The following is an 18,313-nucleotide window of genomic DNA, read 5'->3' as shown; positions in this document are numbered from 1 at the left end:
TTTTGCAAGCTTTAGAACCGATAGCCATTTTTTTGCAGGCTTTAGAACCAATAGGCATTTTGTTGTAAGCTTTAGAACCAATAGACATTGTTTGCAAGCTTTTGAACCAATAGAGACACTTTTTACAAACTTTAGAACCAATAGACATTTTTTTTGCAAGCATTAGAACCAATAGAAATGTTTGCTAAGCTTTAGAACCAATAGACACTTTTTTGCAAGCTTTAGAACCAATAGACATTTTTTGCAAGCTTTAGAACCAATAAAGACACTTTTTGCAAGCGTTAGAACCAATAGTCATTTTTTGCAAGCTTTAGAACCAATAGACATTTTTTTGCAAGCTTTAGCATCAATAGACTTTTTTGCAAGCTTTAGAAACAACAGAGACACTTTTCGCATCCTTTAGAATCAATTGACATTTTTTTGCAAGCTTTAGAACCAATAGATAATTTTTGCCAGCTTTAGAACCAATAGACATTTTTTTTGCAAGCTTTAGAACCAATAGACATTTTTTTCCAAGCTTTAGAACCAATATACATTTTTTTGCAAGCTTTAGAACCAATAGACATTTTTTGCAAGCTTTAGAACCAATAAACATTTCTTTGCAAGCTTTAGAACCAATAGACATTTTTTGCAAGCTTTAGAACCAATAGACATTCGTTTTGCAAGCTTTAGAACTAATCGACATTTTTTGCAAGCTTTAGGACCAATAGAGACACGTTTTGCAAGCCTTAGATACAATAGATATGTTTTTGCAAGCTTTAGAACCAGTAGACATTTTTTTGCAAGCTTTAGTACCAATAGACACTTTTTTTGCAAGCCTTAGAACCAATAGACATTTTTTACAAACTTTAGAACCAATAGACACGTTTTGTAAGCTTTAGAACCAATAGAGAAACGTGTTGCTAGCTTTAGAACTAATAGACATTGTTTGCAAGCTTTGGAACCAATAGACATTTTTTTTGCAAGCTTTAGAACCAATAGACATTTTGTTGCAAGCTTTAGAACCAATAGACATTTTTTGCAAGCTTTGGAACCAATAGATACACTTTTGCAAGCTTTAGAACCAATAGACATTTTTTACAAGCTTTTGAACCAATATACATTTTTTGCAAGCTTTAGAACCAATAGACATTTTATTGCAAGCTTTAGAACCGATATACATTTTTTGCAAGCTTTTGAACTAATAGACATTTTTTGCAAGCTTTAGAACCAATAGACATTTTTTGCAAGCTTTAGAACCAATAGACATTTTTGCAGACTTTAGAACCAATATAGACACTTTTTGCAAGCTTTAGAACCAATAGACATTTTTTTGCAAGCATTAGAACCAATATAAATTTTTGGGAAGCTTTAGAACCAATAGACACTTTTTTTTGCAAGCTTTAGAACCAATAGACATTTTTTGCAAGCTTTAGAACCAATAAAGACACTTTTTGCAAGCTTTAGAACCAATAGCCATTGTTTGCAAGCTTTAGAATCATTACACATATTTTTGCAAGCTTTAGAACCAATAGACATTTTTTGCAAGCTTTAGAACCAATAGACATTTTTTGCAAGCTTTAGAACCAATAGACCTTTTTTGCAAGCTTTAGAAGCAATAGACCTTTTTTTGCAATCTTTAGAACCAATAGAGAGACTTTTTGCAAGCTTTAGAACCAATAGATACACTTTTTGCAAGCTTTAGAACCAATAGACATTTTTTTGCAAGCTTTAGAACCAATAGACATTTTTTGCAAGCTTTAGAACCAATAAACATTTCTTTGCAAGCTTTAGAACCAATAGACATTTTTTGCAAGCTTTAGAACCAATAGACATTCGTTTTGCAAGCTTTAGAACTAATCGACATTTTTTGCAAGCTTTAGGACCAATAGAGACACGTTTTGCAAGCCTTAGATACAATAGATATTTTTTTGCAAGCTTTAGAACCAATAGACATTTTTTGCAAGCTTTAGAACCAATAGACATTTTTTTGCAAGCTTTAGAACCAGTAGACATTTTTTTGCAAGCTTTAGTACCAATAGACACTTTTTTTGCAAGCCTTAGAACCAATAGACATTTTTTACAAACTTTAGAACCAATAGACACGTTTTGTAAGCTTTAGAACCAATAGAGAAACGTGTTGCTAGCTTTAGAACTAATAGACATTGTTTGCAAGCTTTGGAACCAATAGACATTTTTTTTGCAAGCTTTAGAACCGATAGCCATTTTTTTGCAGGCTTTAGAACCAATAGGCATTTTGTTGCAAGCTTTAGAACCAATAGACATTTTTTGCAAGCTTTGGAACCAATAGATACACTTTTTGCAAGCTTTAGAACCAATAGACATTTTTTACAAGCTTTTGAACCAATATACATTTTTTGCAAGCTTTAGAACCAATAGACATTTTATTGCAAGCTTTAGAACCGATATACATTTTTTGCAAGCTTTTGAACTAATAGACATTTTTTGCAAGCTTTAGAACCAATAGACATTTTTTGCAAGCTTTAGAACCAATAGACATTTTTGCAGGCTTTAGAACCAATAGAGACAGTTTTACAACCTTTAGAACCAATAGACATTTTTTTGCAAGCATTAGAACCAATATAAATTTTTGGGAAGCTTTAGAACCAATAGACACTTTTTTTTGTAAGCTTTAGAACCAATAGACATTTTTTTGCAAGCTTTAGAACCAATAAAGACACTTTTTGCAAGCTTTAGAACCAATAGCCATTTTTTGCAAGCTTTAGAATCAATACACATATTTTTGCAAGCTTTAGAACCAATAGACATTTTTTGCAAGCTTTAGAACCAATAGACATTTTTTGCAAGCTTTTGAACCAATAGACCTTTTTTGCAAGCTTTAGAAGCAATAGACCTTTTTTTGCAATCTTTAGAACCAATAGAGAGACTTTTTGCAAGCTTTAGAACCAATAGATACACTTTTTGCAAGCTTTAGAACCAATAGACCATGTTTTTGCAAGCTTTAGAACCAATAGAGATTTTTTTGCAAGCTTTAGAACCAAGAGACATTTTTTATGCAAGCTTTAGAACCAATGGACATTTTTTTGAAAGCTTTAGAACAAATGGACATTTCTTTGAAAGCTTTAGAACCAATAGCCATTTTTTTTGCAAGCTTTAGAACCAATAGACATTTTTTACAAGCTTTTGAACCAATATACATGTTTTGCAAGCTTTAAAACCAATAGACATTTTATTGCAAGCTTTAGAACCGATATACATTTTTTGCAAGCTTTTGAACTAATAGACATTTTTTGCAAGCTTTAGAACCAATAGACATTTTTTTGCAAGCTTTAGAACCAATAGACATTTTTGCAGGCTTTAGAAACCAATAGAGACAGTTTTACAACCTTTAGAACCAATAGACATTTTTTTGCAAGCATTAGAACCAATATAAATTTTTGGGAAGCTTTAGAACCAATAGACACTTTTTTTGCAAGCTTTAGAACCAATAGACATTTTTTGCAAGCTTTAGAACCAATAAGACACTTTTTGCAAGCTTAGAACCAATAGCCATTTTTGCAAGCTTTAGAATCAATACACATTTTTTACAAGCTTTAGAACCAATATACATTTTTTGCAAGCTTTAGAACCAATAGACATTTTTTGCAAGCTTTAGAACCAATAGACCTTTTTTGCAAGCTTTAGAAGCAATAGACCTTTTTTGCAATCTTTAGAACCAATAGAGACTTTTTGCAAGCTTTAGAACCAATAGATACACTTTTTGCAAGCTTTAGAACCAATAGACATGTTTTGCAAGCTTTAGAACCAATAGACATTTTTTTGCAAGCTTTAGAACAATAGACATTTTTTTGCAAGCTTTAGAACCAATAGACATTTTTTTGCAAGCTTTAGAACCAATAGGACATTTTCTTTGCAAGCTTTAGAACCAATAGACATTTTTTTTGCAAGCTTTAGAACCAATAGACATTTTTTGCCAAGCTTAGAACCAATAGACATTGTTTTGCAAGCTTTAGAAACCAATAGACATTGTTTTTGCAAGCTTTAGAACCAATAGACATTTTTTGCAAGCTTTAGATCCAATAGACATGTTTTGCAAGCTTTAGAACCAATAGACATTTTTTGCAAGCTTTAGAACAATAGACATTTTTTGCAAGCTTTAGAACCAATAGAGACACTTTTTTACAAGCTTTAGAACCAATAGACAATTTTTGCAAGCTTTAGAACCATAGACACTTTTTTGCAAGCTTTAGAACCAATAGACATTTTTTTGCAAGATTTAGAACCAATAGAGACACTTTTTCGCAAGCTTTAGAACGCAATAGACATTTTTTTGCAAGCTTTAGAAGCCAATAGAGACATTTTTTTGCAAGCTTTAGAACCAATAGACATTGTTTTGCAAGCTTTAGAACCAATAGACATTTATTTGCAAGCTTTAGAACCAGTAGACATTTTTTGCAAGATTTAGAACCAATATACATTTTTTGCAAGCTTTAGAACCGATAGCCATTTTTTGCAAGCTTTAGAACCAATAGCATTTTGTGCAAGCTTTAGAACCAATAGACATTTTTTGCAAGCTTTTGAACCAATAGACACTTTTTTGCAAGCTTTAGAACCAATAGACATTTTTTTTGAAAGCTTTAGAACCAATAGACATTTTTGCAAGCTTTAGAACCAATAGACATTTTTTTGCAAGCTTAGAACCAATAGACATTTTTTTGCAGCTTTAGAACCAATAGACCATTTTTTGCAAGCTTTAGAACCAATAGACATTTTTGCAAGCTTAGAACCAATACACATGTTTTGCAAGCTTAGAACCAATAGAGTTTTGCAAGCTTTAGAACCAATAGACTTTTTTTTTTGCAAGCTTTAGACATTTTTTGCAAGCTTTAGAACCAATAGATATTTTTTGCAAGCTTTAGAACCAATATACATTTTTTGCAAGCTTTAGAACCACTAGACATTTTTTGCAAGCTTTAGACCAATAACCATTCTTTGCAAGCTTTAGAACCAATATGACATTTTTTGCAAGCTTTAGAACCAATAGACATTCGTTTTGCAAGCTTTAGAACTAATCGACATTTTTTGCAAGCTTTAGGACCAATAGAGACACGTTTTGCAAGCCTTAGATACAATAGATATTTTTTTTGCAAGCTTTAGAACCAATAGACATTTTTGCAAGCTTTAGAACCAATAGACACGCCTTGTAAGCTTTAGAACCAATAGAGAAACGTGTTGCTAGCTTTAGAACTAATAGACATTGTTTGCAAGCTTTGAACCAATAGATATTTTTTTGCAAGCTTTAGAACCGATAGCCATTTTTTTTGCCAGCTTTAGAACCAATAGACATTTTTTTTGCAAGCTTTAGAACCAATAGACATTTTTTGCAAGCTTTAGAACCAATAGACATTTTCTGCAAGATTTAGAACCAATAGACATTTTTTTGCAAGATTTAGAACCAATAGACATTTTTTTGCAAGCTTTAGAACCAATAGACACTTTTTGCAAGCTTTAGAACCATATAGACACTTTTTTGCAAGCTTTAGAACCAATAGACATTTTTTGCAAGCTTTAGAACCAATAGACATTTTTTTGCAAGCTTTAGAACCAATAGACATTTTTTGCCATCTTTCGAACCAATAGACATATTTTGCAAGCTTTAGAACCAATAGACATTGTTTTGCAATCTTTAGAACCAATAGAGACACTTTTTTGCAAGATTTAGAACCAATAGACACTTTTTGCAAGCTTTAGAACCAATAGACATTTTTTGCAAGATGAGAACCAATAGACATTTTTTTGCAAGCTTGAGAACCAATAGACATGTTTTTTGCAAGCTTTAGAACCAATAGACATTGTTTTGCAAGCTTTAGAACCAATAGACATTTTTTCAAGCTTTAGAAGCAATAGACATTTTTTGCAAGCTTTAGAACCAATAGACATTTTTTTGCAAGCTTTAGAACCAATAGACATTTTTTGCAAGTTTTAGAACCAATAGACATTTTTTTTGCAAGCTTTAGAACCAATAGACATTTTTTTGCAAGCTTTAGAACCAATAGACATTTCTTTGCAAGCTTTAGAACCAATAGACATTTTTCTGCAAGATTTAGAACCAATAGACATTTTTTTGCAAGAGTTAGAACCAATAGACATTTTTTTTGCAAGCTTTAGAACCAATAGACACTTTTTGCAAGCTTTAGAACCAATAGAGACACTTTTTGCCAGCTTTAGAACCAATAGACATTTTTTGCAAGCTTTAGAACCAATAGACATTTTTTTGCAAGCTTTAGAACCAATAGACATATTTTTGCCATCTTTTGAACCAATAGACATATTTTTGCCAGCTTTAGAACCAATAGACGTATTTTTGCAAGCTTTAGAACCAATAGGCATTTTTTGCAAGCTTTAAAACCAATAGACATTTTTTTTGCATCCTTTAGAACCAATAGAGACATTTTTTGCAAGCTTTAGAACCAATAGAGACATTTTTTGCAAGCTTTAATACCAATAGAGACATTTTTTGCAAGCTTTAGAACCAATAGACATTTTTTGCAAGCTTTAGAACCAATAGACATTTTTTGCAAGCTTCAGAACCAATAGACATTTTTTTGCAAGCTTGAGAACCAATAGACATTTTTTTTGCAAGCTTGAGAACCAATAGACATTTTTTTTGCAAGCTTTAGAGCCAATAGATATTTTTTTGCAAGCTTTAGAACCAATAGACATTGTTTTGCAAGCTTTAGAACCAATAGACATTGTTTTGCATGCTTTAGAACCAATAGACATTGTTTTGCAAGCTTTAGAACCAATAGACATTTTTTGCAAGCTTTAGAACCAATAGACATTGTTTTGCAAGCTTTAGAACCAATAGACATTTTTTCCAAGCTTTAGAAGCAATAGACATTTTTTGCAAGCTTTAGAAGCAATAAAGACGCTTTTGCAAGCTTTAGAACCAATAGACACTTTTTGCAAACTTTAGAACCAATAGACATTTTTTGCAAGCTTTAGAACCAATAGACATTTTTTTTGCCAGCTTTAGAATCAATAGACATTATTTGCAAGCTTTAGAACCAATAGACATTTTTTTTGCAAGCTTTAGAACCAATAGACTTGTTTTGCAATCTTTAGAAACCAATAGAGACACTTTTTGCAAGATTTAGAACCAATAGACACTTTTTGCAAGCTTTAGAACCAATAGACATTTTTTGCAAGATGAGAACCAATAGACATGTTTTTGCAAGCTTGAGAACCAATAGACATGTTTTTGCAAGCTTTAGAACCAATAGACATTGTTTTGCAAGCTTTAGAACCAATAGACATTTTTTGCAAGCTTTAGAAGCAATAGACATTTTTTGCAAGCTTTAGAACCAATAGACATTTTTTTGCAAGCTTTAGAACCAATAGACATTTTTTGCAAGTTTTAGAACCAATAGACATTTTTTTTGCAAGCTTTAGAACCAATAGACATTTTTTTGCAAGCTTTAGAACCAATAGACATTTCTTTGCAAGCTTTAGAACCAATAGAGACATTTTTTTGCAAGCTTTAGAACCAATAGACATTTTCTGCAAGATTTAGAACCAATAGACATTTTTTTGCAAGATTTAGAACCAATAGACATTTTTTTTGCAAGCTTTAGAACCAATAGACACTTTTTGCAAGCTTTAGAACCAATAGAGACACTTTTTGCAAGCTTTAGAACCAATAGACATTTTTTGCAAGCTTTAGAACCAATAGACATTTTTTTGCAAGCTTTAGAACCAATAGACATATTTTTGCCATCTTTTGAACCAATAGACATATTTTTGCAAGCTTTAGAACCAATAGACTTGTTTTGCAATCTTTAGAACCAATAGAGACACTTTTTTGCAAGATTTAGAACCAATAGACACTTTTTGCAAGCTTTAGAACCAATAGACATTTTTTGCAAGATGAGAACCAATAGACATTTTTTTGCAAGCTTGAGAACCAATAGACATGTTTTTTGCAAGCTTTAGAAGCAATAGACATTGTTTTGCAAGCTTTAGAACCAATAGACATTTTTTGCAAGCTTTAGAAGCAATAGACATTTTTTGCAAGCTTTAGAACCAATAGACATTTTTTTGCAAGCTTTAGAACCAATAGACATTTTTTGCAAGTTTTAGAACCAATAGACATTTTTTTTTGCAAGCTTTAGAACCAATAGACATTTTTTTGCAAGCTTTAGAACCAATAGACATTTCTTTGCAAGCTTTAGAACCAATAGACATTTTTCTGCAAGATTTAGAACCAATAGACATTTTTTTGCAAGAGTTAGAACCAATAGACATTTTTTTTGCAAGCTTTAGAACCAATAGACACTTTTTGCAAGCTTTAGAACCAATAGAGACACTTTTTGCAAGCTTTAGAACCAATAGACATTTTTTGCAAGCTTTAGAACCAATAGACATTTTTTTGCAAGCTTTAGAACCAATAGACATATTTTTGCCATCTTTTGAACCAATAGACATATTTTTGCCAGCTTTAGAAACAATAGACGTATTTTTGCAAGCTTTAGAACCAATAGGCATTTTTTGCAAGCTTTAAAACCAATAGACATTTTTTTTGCAAGCTTTAGAACCAATAGAGACATTTTTTGCAAGCTTTAGAACCAATAGAGACATTTTTTTGCAAGCTTTAATACCAATAGAGACATTTTTTGCAAGCTTTAGAACCAATAGACATTTTTTGCAAGCTTTAGAACCAATAGACATTTTTTGCAAGCTTGAGAACCAATAGACATTTTTTTGCAAGCTTGAGAACCAATAGACATTTTTTTTGCAAGCTTGAGAACCAATAGACATTTTTTTTGCAAGCTTTAGAGCCAATAGATATTTTTTTGCAAGCTTTAGAACCAATAGACATTGTTTTGCAAGCTTTAGAACCAATAGACATTGTTTTGCATGCTTTAGAACCAATAGACATTGTTTTGCAAGCTTTAGAACCAATAGACATTTTTTGCAAGCTTTAGAACCAATAGACATTGTTTTGCAAGCTTTAGAACCAATAGACATTTTTTCCAAGCTTTAGAAGCAATAGACATTTTTTGCAAGCTTTAGAAGCAATAAAGACGCTTTTGCAAGCTTTAGAACCAATAGACACTTTTTGCAAACTTTAGAACCAATAGACATTTTTTGCAAGCTTTAGAACCAATAGACATTTTTTTTGCCAGCTTTAGAATCAATAGACATTATTTGCAAGCTTTAGAACCAATAGACATTTTTTTTGCAAGCTTTAGAACCAATAGACTTGTTTTGCAATCTTTAGAACCAATAGAGACACTTTTTGCAAGATTTAGAACCAATAGACACTTTTTGCAAGCTTTAGAACCAATAGACATTTTTTGCAAGATGAGAACCAATAGACATGTTTTTGCAAGCTTGAGAACCAATAGACATGTTTTTGCAAGCTTTAGAACCAATAGACATTGTTTTGCAAGCTTTAGAACCAATAGACATTTTTTGCAAGCTTTAGAAGCAATAGACATTTTTTGCAAGCTTTAGAACCAATAGACATTTTTTTGCAAGCTTTAGAACCAATAGACATTTTTTGCAAGTTTTAGAACCAATAGACATTTTTTTTGCAAGCTTTAGAACCAATAGACATTTTTTTGCAAGCTTTAGAACCAATAGACATTTCTTTGCAAGCTTTAGAACCAATAGAGACATTTTTTTGCAAGCTTTAGAACCAATAGAGACATTTTTTGCAAGCTTTAGAACCAATAGAGACATTTTCTTGCAAGCTTTAGAACCAATAGACATTTTTTTGCAAGCTTTAGAACCAATAGATATTTTTTTGCAAGCTTTAGAACCAATAGACATTTTTTTTGCAAGCTTTAGAACCAATAGACATTTTTTTGCAAGCTTTAGAACCAATAGACATTTTCTGCAAGATTTAGAACCAATAGACATTTTTTTGCAAGATTTAGAACCAATAGACATTTTTTTTGCAAGCTTTAGAACCAATAGACACTTTTTGCAAGCTTTAGAACCAATAGAGACACTTTTTGCAAGCTTTAGAACCAATAGACATTTTTTGCAAGCTTTAGAACCAATAGACATTTTTTTGCAAGCTTTAGAACCAATAGACATATTTTTGCCATCTTTTGAACCAATAGACATATTTTTGCAAGCTTTAGAACCAATAGACTTGTTTTGCAATCTTTAGAACCAATAGAGACACTTTTTTGCAAGATTTAGAGCCAATAGACACTTTTTGCAAGCTTTAGAACCAATAGACATTTTTTGCAAGATGAGAACCAATAGACATTTTTTTGCAAGCTTGAGAACCAATAGACATGTTTTTTGCAAGCTTTAGAACCAATAGACATTGTTTTGCAAGCTTTAGAACCAATAGACATTTTTTGCAAGCTTTAGAAGCAATAGACATTTTTTGCAAGCTTTAGAACCAATAGACATTTTTTTGCAAGCTTTAGAACCAATAGACATTTTTTGCAAGTTTTAGAACCAATAGACATTTTTTTGCAAGCTTTAGAACCAATTGACTTTTGTTGCAAGCTTTAGAACCAATAGACATTTCTTTGCAAGCTTTAGAACCAATAGACATTTTTCTGCAAGATTTAGAACCAATAGACATTTTTTTGCAAGTTAGAACCAATAGACATTTTTTTTGCAAGCTTTAGAACCAATAGACACTTTTTGCAAGCTTTAGAACCAATAGAGACACTTTTTGCAAGCTTTAGAACCAATAGACATTTTTTGCAAGCTTTAGAACCAATAGACATTTTTTTGCAAGCTTTAGAACCAATAGACATATTTTTGCCATCTTTTGAACCAATAGACATATTTTTGCCAGCTTTAGAACCAATAGACGTATTTTTGCAAGCTTTAGAACCAATAGGCATTTTTTGCAAGCTTTAAAACCAATAGACATTTTTTTTGCAAGCTTTAGAACCAATAGAGACATTTTTTTGCAAGCTTTATAACCAATAGACATTTTTTGCAAGCTTTAGAACCAATAGACATTTTTTTGCAAGCTTTAGAACCAATAGACATTTTTTTGCAAGCTTTAGAACCAATAGACATTTTTTTGCAAGCTTTAGAACCAATAGACTTTTTTTTGCAAGCTTTAGAACCAATAGACATTTTTTTGCAAGCTTTAGAACCAATAGACATTTTTTGCAAGTTTTAGAACCAATAGACATTTTTTTTGCAAGCTTTAGAACCAATAGACATTTTTTTGCAAGCTTTAGAACCAATAGACATTTCTTTGCAAGCTTTAGAACCAATAGAGACATTTTTTTGCAAGCTTTAGAACCAATAGAAACATTTTTTGCAAGCTTTAGAACCAATAGAGACATTTTCTTGCAAGCTTTAGAACCAATAGAGACACTTTTTGCAAGCTTTAGAACCAATAGAGACACTTTTTGCAAGCTTTAGAACCAATAGACATTTTTTGCAAGCTTTAGAACCAATAGACATTTTTTTGCAAGCTTTAGAACCAATAGACATATTTTTGCCATCTTTTGAACCAATAGACTTGTTTTGCAATCTTTAGAACCAATAGAGACACTTTTTGCAAGATTTAGAACCAATAGACACTTTTTGCAAGCTTTAGAACCAATAGACATTTTTTTGCAAGATTTAGAACCAATAGACATTTTTTTTGCAAGCTTTAGAACCAATAGACACTTTTTGCAAGCTTTAGAACCAATAGAGACACTTTTTGCAAGCTTTAGAACCAATAGACATTTTTTGCAAGCTTTAGAACCAATAGACATTTTTTTGCAAGCTTTAGAACCAATAGACATATTTTTGCCATCTTTTGAACCAATAGACATATTTTTGCCAGCTTTAGAACCAATAGACGTATTTTTGCAAGCTTTAGAACCAATAGGCATTTTTTGCAAGCTTTAAAACCAATAGACATTTTTTTTGCAAGCTTTAGAACCAATAGAGACATTTTTTTGCAAGCTTTAGAACCAATAGACATTTTTTTGCAAGCTTTAGAACCAATAGACATTTTTTTGCAAGCTTTAGAACCAATAGACATTTTTTTGCAAGCTCTAGAACCAATAGACATTTTTTTGCAAGCTTTAGAACCAATAGACTTTTTTTTGCAAGCTTTAGAACCAATAGACAATTATTTGAAAGCTTTAGAACCAATAGAGACACTTTTTGCAAGCTTTAGAACCAATAGACATTTTTTTTGCAAGCTTTAGAACCAATAGACATTTTTTGCAAGCTTTAGAACCAATAGACACTTTTTGCAAGCTTTAGAACCAATAGACACATTCTGCAAGCATTTTAGAACCACTAAGGACACTTACATTTGAGTAGGCATGTGTTCAGTGTTGTTCACAGCTCAGAGAAACGTGACCCTCTGCCTTCCTCCATCTTGAAGAAACTGTGTGGCACACCACTTCCTGGTTTTATAGTCCCTCCCCCCTGCCGTCAGCGGGGGCAGCAGAGAGAATTGGGAATTTTGTAAAAACATTAATTTCTCTGTCATTTTTAATCGACGGGTAAAATCCTCGGCACACATGCGGCGGAGGGGGGCTCTGAGCAAGGTGGCCAAAAATGACGGCCGTAGGTGGCGGCGTTCTCTCGGAAATCGCAGCACAGATGGCCAAAACCGGTCAAGAACATACTTTTAGTAATATAGATATATTGTCAAGGTTCAGAAATGATTTACACGGATGTTGCCAGGACTAGAGGGTGTGAGCTATAGGGAGAGGTTGAGTAGGCTGGGTCTCTATTCCATGGAGTGCAGGAGGATGAGGGGAGATCTTATAGAGGTGTACAAAATCATGAGAGGAATAGATCGGGTAGATGCACAGAGTCGTTTACCCAGAGTAGGGGAATCGTGGACCAGAGGACATAGGCTCAAGGTGAACATTTAATAGGAATCCGAGAGGTAACTTTTTCACACAGAGGGTGGTGGGTGTATGGAACAAGCTGCCAGAGGAGGTAATTGAGGCCGGGACTATCCCATCATTTAAGAAACAGTTGCACAGGTACATGGATAGGACGGGTTTGGAGGGTTATGGACCAAACGCAGGCAATTGGGAATAGGGTAGCTGGGACACTGTTGGCCGGTGTGGGCAGATTGAAAATCAGAAATATAAACTCCCTGAAACATAGGACAGATTGAATCTGGGGAGCGAGGAACATGCTAATGTTTCAAGTCATTGCCTTTCAACAGATCTGAAGATATCAGGAGATATAATAGTTTATGAACAAATAAGGCGGCAGGAAAATATTCCATCTGATGTGACCTGCACTGTCCATAGTGACCAGGAGCCCATGGGAAAAAATTCCTCTGACCGAATATATAATTACATTCTATGTGAGTGTGACAGAGATTATCCAAGCATCCTTGACTAGACAATAGGGATTTAAATGTTTAAGAAGGAACTGCAGATGCTGGTTTAAACCGAAGATAGACACAAAAAGCTGGACAGGCAGCATTTCTGGAGTGTAGGAATAGGTGAAGTTTCAGGTCGAGACCCTTCTTCAGACTGGTTAGGGATAAGGAAAACGAGAGATATAGATGGTGATGTGGAGAGATAAAGAACAATGAATGAAAGATATGCAAAAAAGTAATGATGATAAAGGAAAGGCCACTGTTAGCTGTTTGTAGGGTGAAAATGAGAAGCTAGTGCGACTTGGGTGGGGGAGGGATAGAGAGAGAGGGAATGCCGGGGCTCCCTGGTGAGAGAAATCAATATTCATATCACTGGGCTGTAAGCTGCCCAAGCAAAATATGAGATGCTGTTCCTCCAATTTGCGTTTAGCCTTACTCTGACAATGGAGGGGACTGAGGACAGAAAGGTCTGTGTTGGAATGGGAAGGAGAATTAAAGTGTCCAGCAACCAGGAGATCAGGTTGGTTCACGCGGTCTGAGCGAAGGTGTTCTGCGAAATGATCGCCCAGTTGCGTTTGGTCTCACGATGTATAAGAGCCCACACCTTGAACAACTGATACAGTAGACGAGGTTAGAGGAGGTGCAAGTGAACCTCTGCCTAACCTGAAAGGACTGTCGGGGTCCCTTACCGACAGAGTCCCAGCCCCATTCTCCTGCCTTCTCCCAAAAACTTCTGACACCTGTACTAATCAGGAATATATCTATCTCTGCCTTAAATATATCCACTGGCTTTGCCTGCACAGCCTTCTGTGGCAAATAATTCCACAGATTCATCACCCTCTGGCTAAAGCTCTGCCTTCTCTGTGAGTCACTAACTCATGAATCAAATACCTTGTCATTTCTCTGTCCATCTTTTTTAATGAGAGGATCTTGATCTGAAACATCAACGGTGCATTTCCCTACACAGATGCCGACTGACCCACTGAGTTCCTCCAGCAGTTGTTTTTTTTAACTTTCAAAGACATATTTATCTGAACATAAACAGTACAGCACAGGAACATGCCCTTCATCCCACCTGTGTCGAACATGAGGCCAGGTTAAACTAATCTTGTTTGCCGACAGGTGATCCATGTCCCTCAACTCCTTGCATGTCCATGTTCTCAAAGCCTCTTGGTTTATCTGGCTCCACCACCAAGCTTGGCAGCGTGATCCAGGCATCTCCAGTCTCTGTGTAAACAATATATCCTGGACATTTTTTGCATTTTCTCGCTCTCATTTTAAAACTACCACCCTTGCCTTTGACAATCCCACCCTGGAAAAAAGGTTCCGACTATCCAAAGAAAAGACACAAAGTGCTGGAGTACCTCAGCAGGCCAGGCAGCATTTCTGGAGAACATGGAATAGTGACATTATAGGTCGGGAGTCTTCTTCAGACACAGTAAAAGCTTTATGGAGCTCAGAGCTCCTGCCATCTCAGGACCTCCAGGCACAGTGAAATCCTTTTGAGCCCTGTTTCACCCACACCCTCCACAGCCCCCATTGCTGCTGGTTGCTCTTACAGCAGCCGATGTGGGTTAAGCCTCAATGTTTGGAATTCTTCCTCTGCCCCCCCCCCCCCCCCCCCCCAGTGGTTACAGACATTATTGCAAAGATCCAATTCTTTGTTGAATTGTTGAATTTGTTGAATTGGCTTCAGTTGAAATTGGTTTTCTGAGCTTTGACAGGTGGAATGAAAATATCAAATCAAAAAGCTGCTCAGATTGAAAATTAGAAATATAAACTCCTAGAAACATCGGACATATAGAATCTGGGGAGCGAGGAACATACTAATGTTTCAAGTTATAGCCTTTCACCAGATCTGAAGATATCAGGAGATGTAATAGTTTATGAATGAATCAGGCGGCAGGAAAACATTCCATCTGACTGTGACCTCCACTGTTCTTTCCACTGTTCACCCAGTGGCTGTCGGTTACTATTACAGCACCTTCAATGTTTGGAGCTGTCCCCAAGTTTGGAGCTGTCCCCTCTGCCCCCAAGTGGCTTCAGGTTTTTATTGCAAGGAACCAAATTCTTCCCTGATAATGTATATTGATCTGAAACGTCGACAATTCCTTTCTCCCCACAAATGCTGCTCGACACGCTGAGTTCCTCCAGCAAATTGTTTGTTGCTCCAGATTCCAGCATCTGCACTCTCTTGTAACAAGAAAATATTTCTATCAATTTGGCTTCAGTCAAAATTGGCATCTAAATGACAATGACATAATCAGTAAAGCAAAATAAAACTTCAGATGTTGCTTCAGAAACTCCTGGAAATATGAGACTGGCAGCAAATGTGGAGGGAGAAACAAACTGGCAAGTCAAAGACTTTCATCAGACCTTCAAGACATGATGATTTATTCATTTAAAAACGAATAGCAGAAAATCATTCCATCTCCGTGACCTGCACCCTCCACAGTGATCAGAATATGTTCCCTTAATGAACTGTACTCATCAACAGCAAACAATTCCCCAGACCAAATATACTAATTGCATTCTATGTGACTGTGTACATGTTTGGGTTTCTTAGGCTAGGCAATAAGATTTTAAATATTTGTCCATACCAGTCTCTTCTGATGTCTCTCCAATGTCCTTCTGTTGAGTCGGGCCATGCCCATGTCTTTCGATAGCCACAGACGCACTTAAAATGTCTTCTCTTCTGTCGGCACTGTTCCCTGTGGAGACAGGGTAATTGTGATACAGAATAGAAACATGCCCTTTGTCCCACTGAGTCTGTGCTGACTATCACTCACATTTGTTAAAAACTCTCCCCATGTTCACATTTACTCACCCCCCCCCCCCCCCCCCCCCCCCCCACCACCATCCCACCTCACTCCCACCATCAGCTTCGTCCCCTCACTTAGGCACCAAGTGCAATTTACAGCAGCCAATTCACTTAGCAACGATATTGCCTTTGGGGGGTTGGAGGAAACCTGAGGGAGAATGTGGAAACTCTACACTGACTCCTCATTTATTGGAGAAATGTACAGATAAGCCATCAGTAAAGGCAATCCGAACATCTTTTCTCCCTGGAAGTATTGGGTCTAATTTATCAGTCTATTTGTTCAATGAACAGCGTGGCGCCATCAGGTGCTCGAGAACTAGAGACGGACAAGGAAAAAGCTGGTCTGAGCAGCGATGACAACATTCGGTGCAGGAATAAAAATTGTAAAAATCACCATGATCCTTGTAATAATCAAATGGCACTTGGCTGGTCCTGTTATTACATATATTGGAGTTTCCTACTGCTGTGGAGCAGAGAAATTCCTTAACCTCCACCACCTTTCTTGCAGAACCAAGTTCACTCTGACCTCAGCCAGCGAGCTCCTGTACACAATGTTTCTGTGGATGTTGGAGGGAAAGTCTAGATTACTGTAATGTATGAATGGTCTTGGTGCATCCTTTTCTAAAAACATTGCAAAAATCTAAGGGAGGAAGGACTCGGGGGTCAGACAGAAACTGTGAGGGAATGAGCAGACGGCGTTTTGGGTCAAGATCCATACTCATGCTGATGAAGGGTCCCAACGTGAAATGTCATCTGTACATTTCCTTCACAGATGTTGCCTGACCCTCTGAGTTTCTCCATCTCCTTTGCACTTATTTGCTCAAAATTCCAGCATCTGCAGTTTCTTGTGTCCCCATTCCTAAAACATAGGTCTTTTTCTAACATGCTCTGCTGCCAACACCTCGCAATGAAGGTCCACATTGAAACTCTGGAAAAAATATGGACCACTTCACAGTCCTTAGGAGCCTCCTCTCAGAGAAGTGAAGATGAAACTCCAGTATCTTCACTTCAGTATCATCTGAGGAAATTAGTGTTTGCAGATGAAGAGCCACAACCCATCTTAAAGCTAATAATCTACAAGTTAGCAGTGAACTCCCACCTCCTACACATTTCTGAGACACGGACTACTCACAGCAGGCATCTTATTGCAGATGTACCATAAACGTTGTCTCTGAAAAATCCTCAAAATTCAGTTTTGATAAGTTTCCTTTCCCCAGTCCAACACCTGAATTTAATGGAATAGCCAACCATATAATTCACTTTCTCCCAAAACAGTCACTCAGAGCTATTTCATGGCAAGTGACTCTTCACCAGACAGAAGAAATGATTCAGGGATGTTCTCAAAGCCTTTTTAAAAACACATACTACCCCTGTGATGTGGGAATCCCTGTCCCATGATGACTCACTATGAGGAGCATTTGGTAGGCACCTCCAGTTCTTTTTTCAGAAGCATGAAGCCGAGTGTAAAGATGAAGCCGAGTGTAAGGATGAAAGAGGGTGCAGCACCTCGCAAGCTAACCTGCTGTTCCATAAAGCAGTTCATGTCCTTTGTTAGAGTGTGGGATTCACAGTTTAGCATAATCAGCAACCTGTAAATCCTCAGAACTGGAGCAGAAGGAGTGTTCTTCAACTACTGTAACTTTGTTGGTGCCTTTGTGGCGACACTTTTGTGTACTTTTATGCAAAAACATAGGATTTCAAAGCTTGTGAAGGTAGCACAAGAGACTGCAGATGCTGAAATATGGAATGACAAACAAACTGCTGGTCAGGCAGCATCTGTGGAGGGAAATGGACGTTTTGGGTCGAGATCTTTCATTGATCAGGTGGAGATGAAGGGTTTAGATGAACCTGAACCAGTTGCATGCAGCAAGGGCAGAAGCAGCTAATGGCTGGCCAATGGTTGTGAACTCAAGATAAGGCTAAAGGGTGAAAAGTCTGATGCATGGAAAGGGTGAAATGGTTTGAAAGTATGATGGTGTAATGAGGTGTATTGAACTAAAGGCCAAGGAGTTGGAAAATATGTGACACACAAATCCCATCAATGATATTTGTATCCTCTGTAGCCACAGGCAAGGTTCCAGATGACTGATGTTCCATTGATTAAGACAGGCTCCCTCATGGAGGCTGAGCCAGAAGATTAAGGCACATGTGATGTAGGTGGGCAGGCTAGTAAGGTCGAAGACAACACAATA

This window comes from Amblyraja radiata, chromosome 30, assembly GCF_010909765.2.
Source record: "Amblyraja radiata isolate CabotCenter1 chromosome 30, sAmbRad1.1.pri, whole genome shotgun sequence".
NCBI classification, from domain to species: domain Eukaryota; kingdom Metazoa; phylum Chordata; class Chondrichthyes; order Rajiformes; family Rajidae; genus Amblyraja; species Amblyraja radiata.
The sequence above is the reverse complement of the archived record's forward strand: the minus strand, read 5'-3'. Positions refer to the sequence as shown.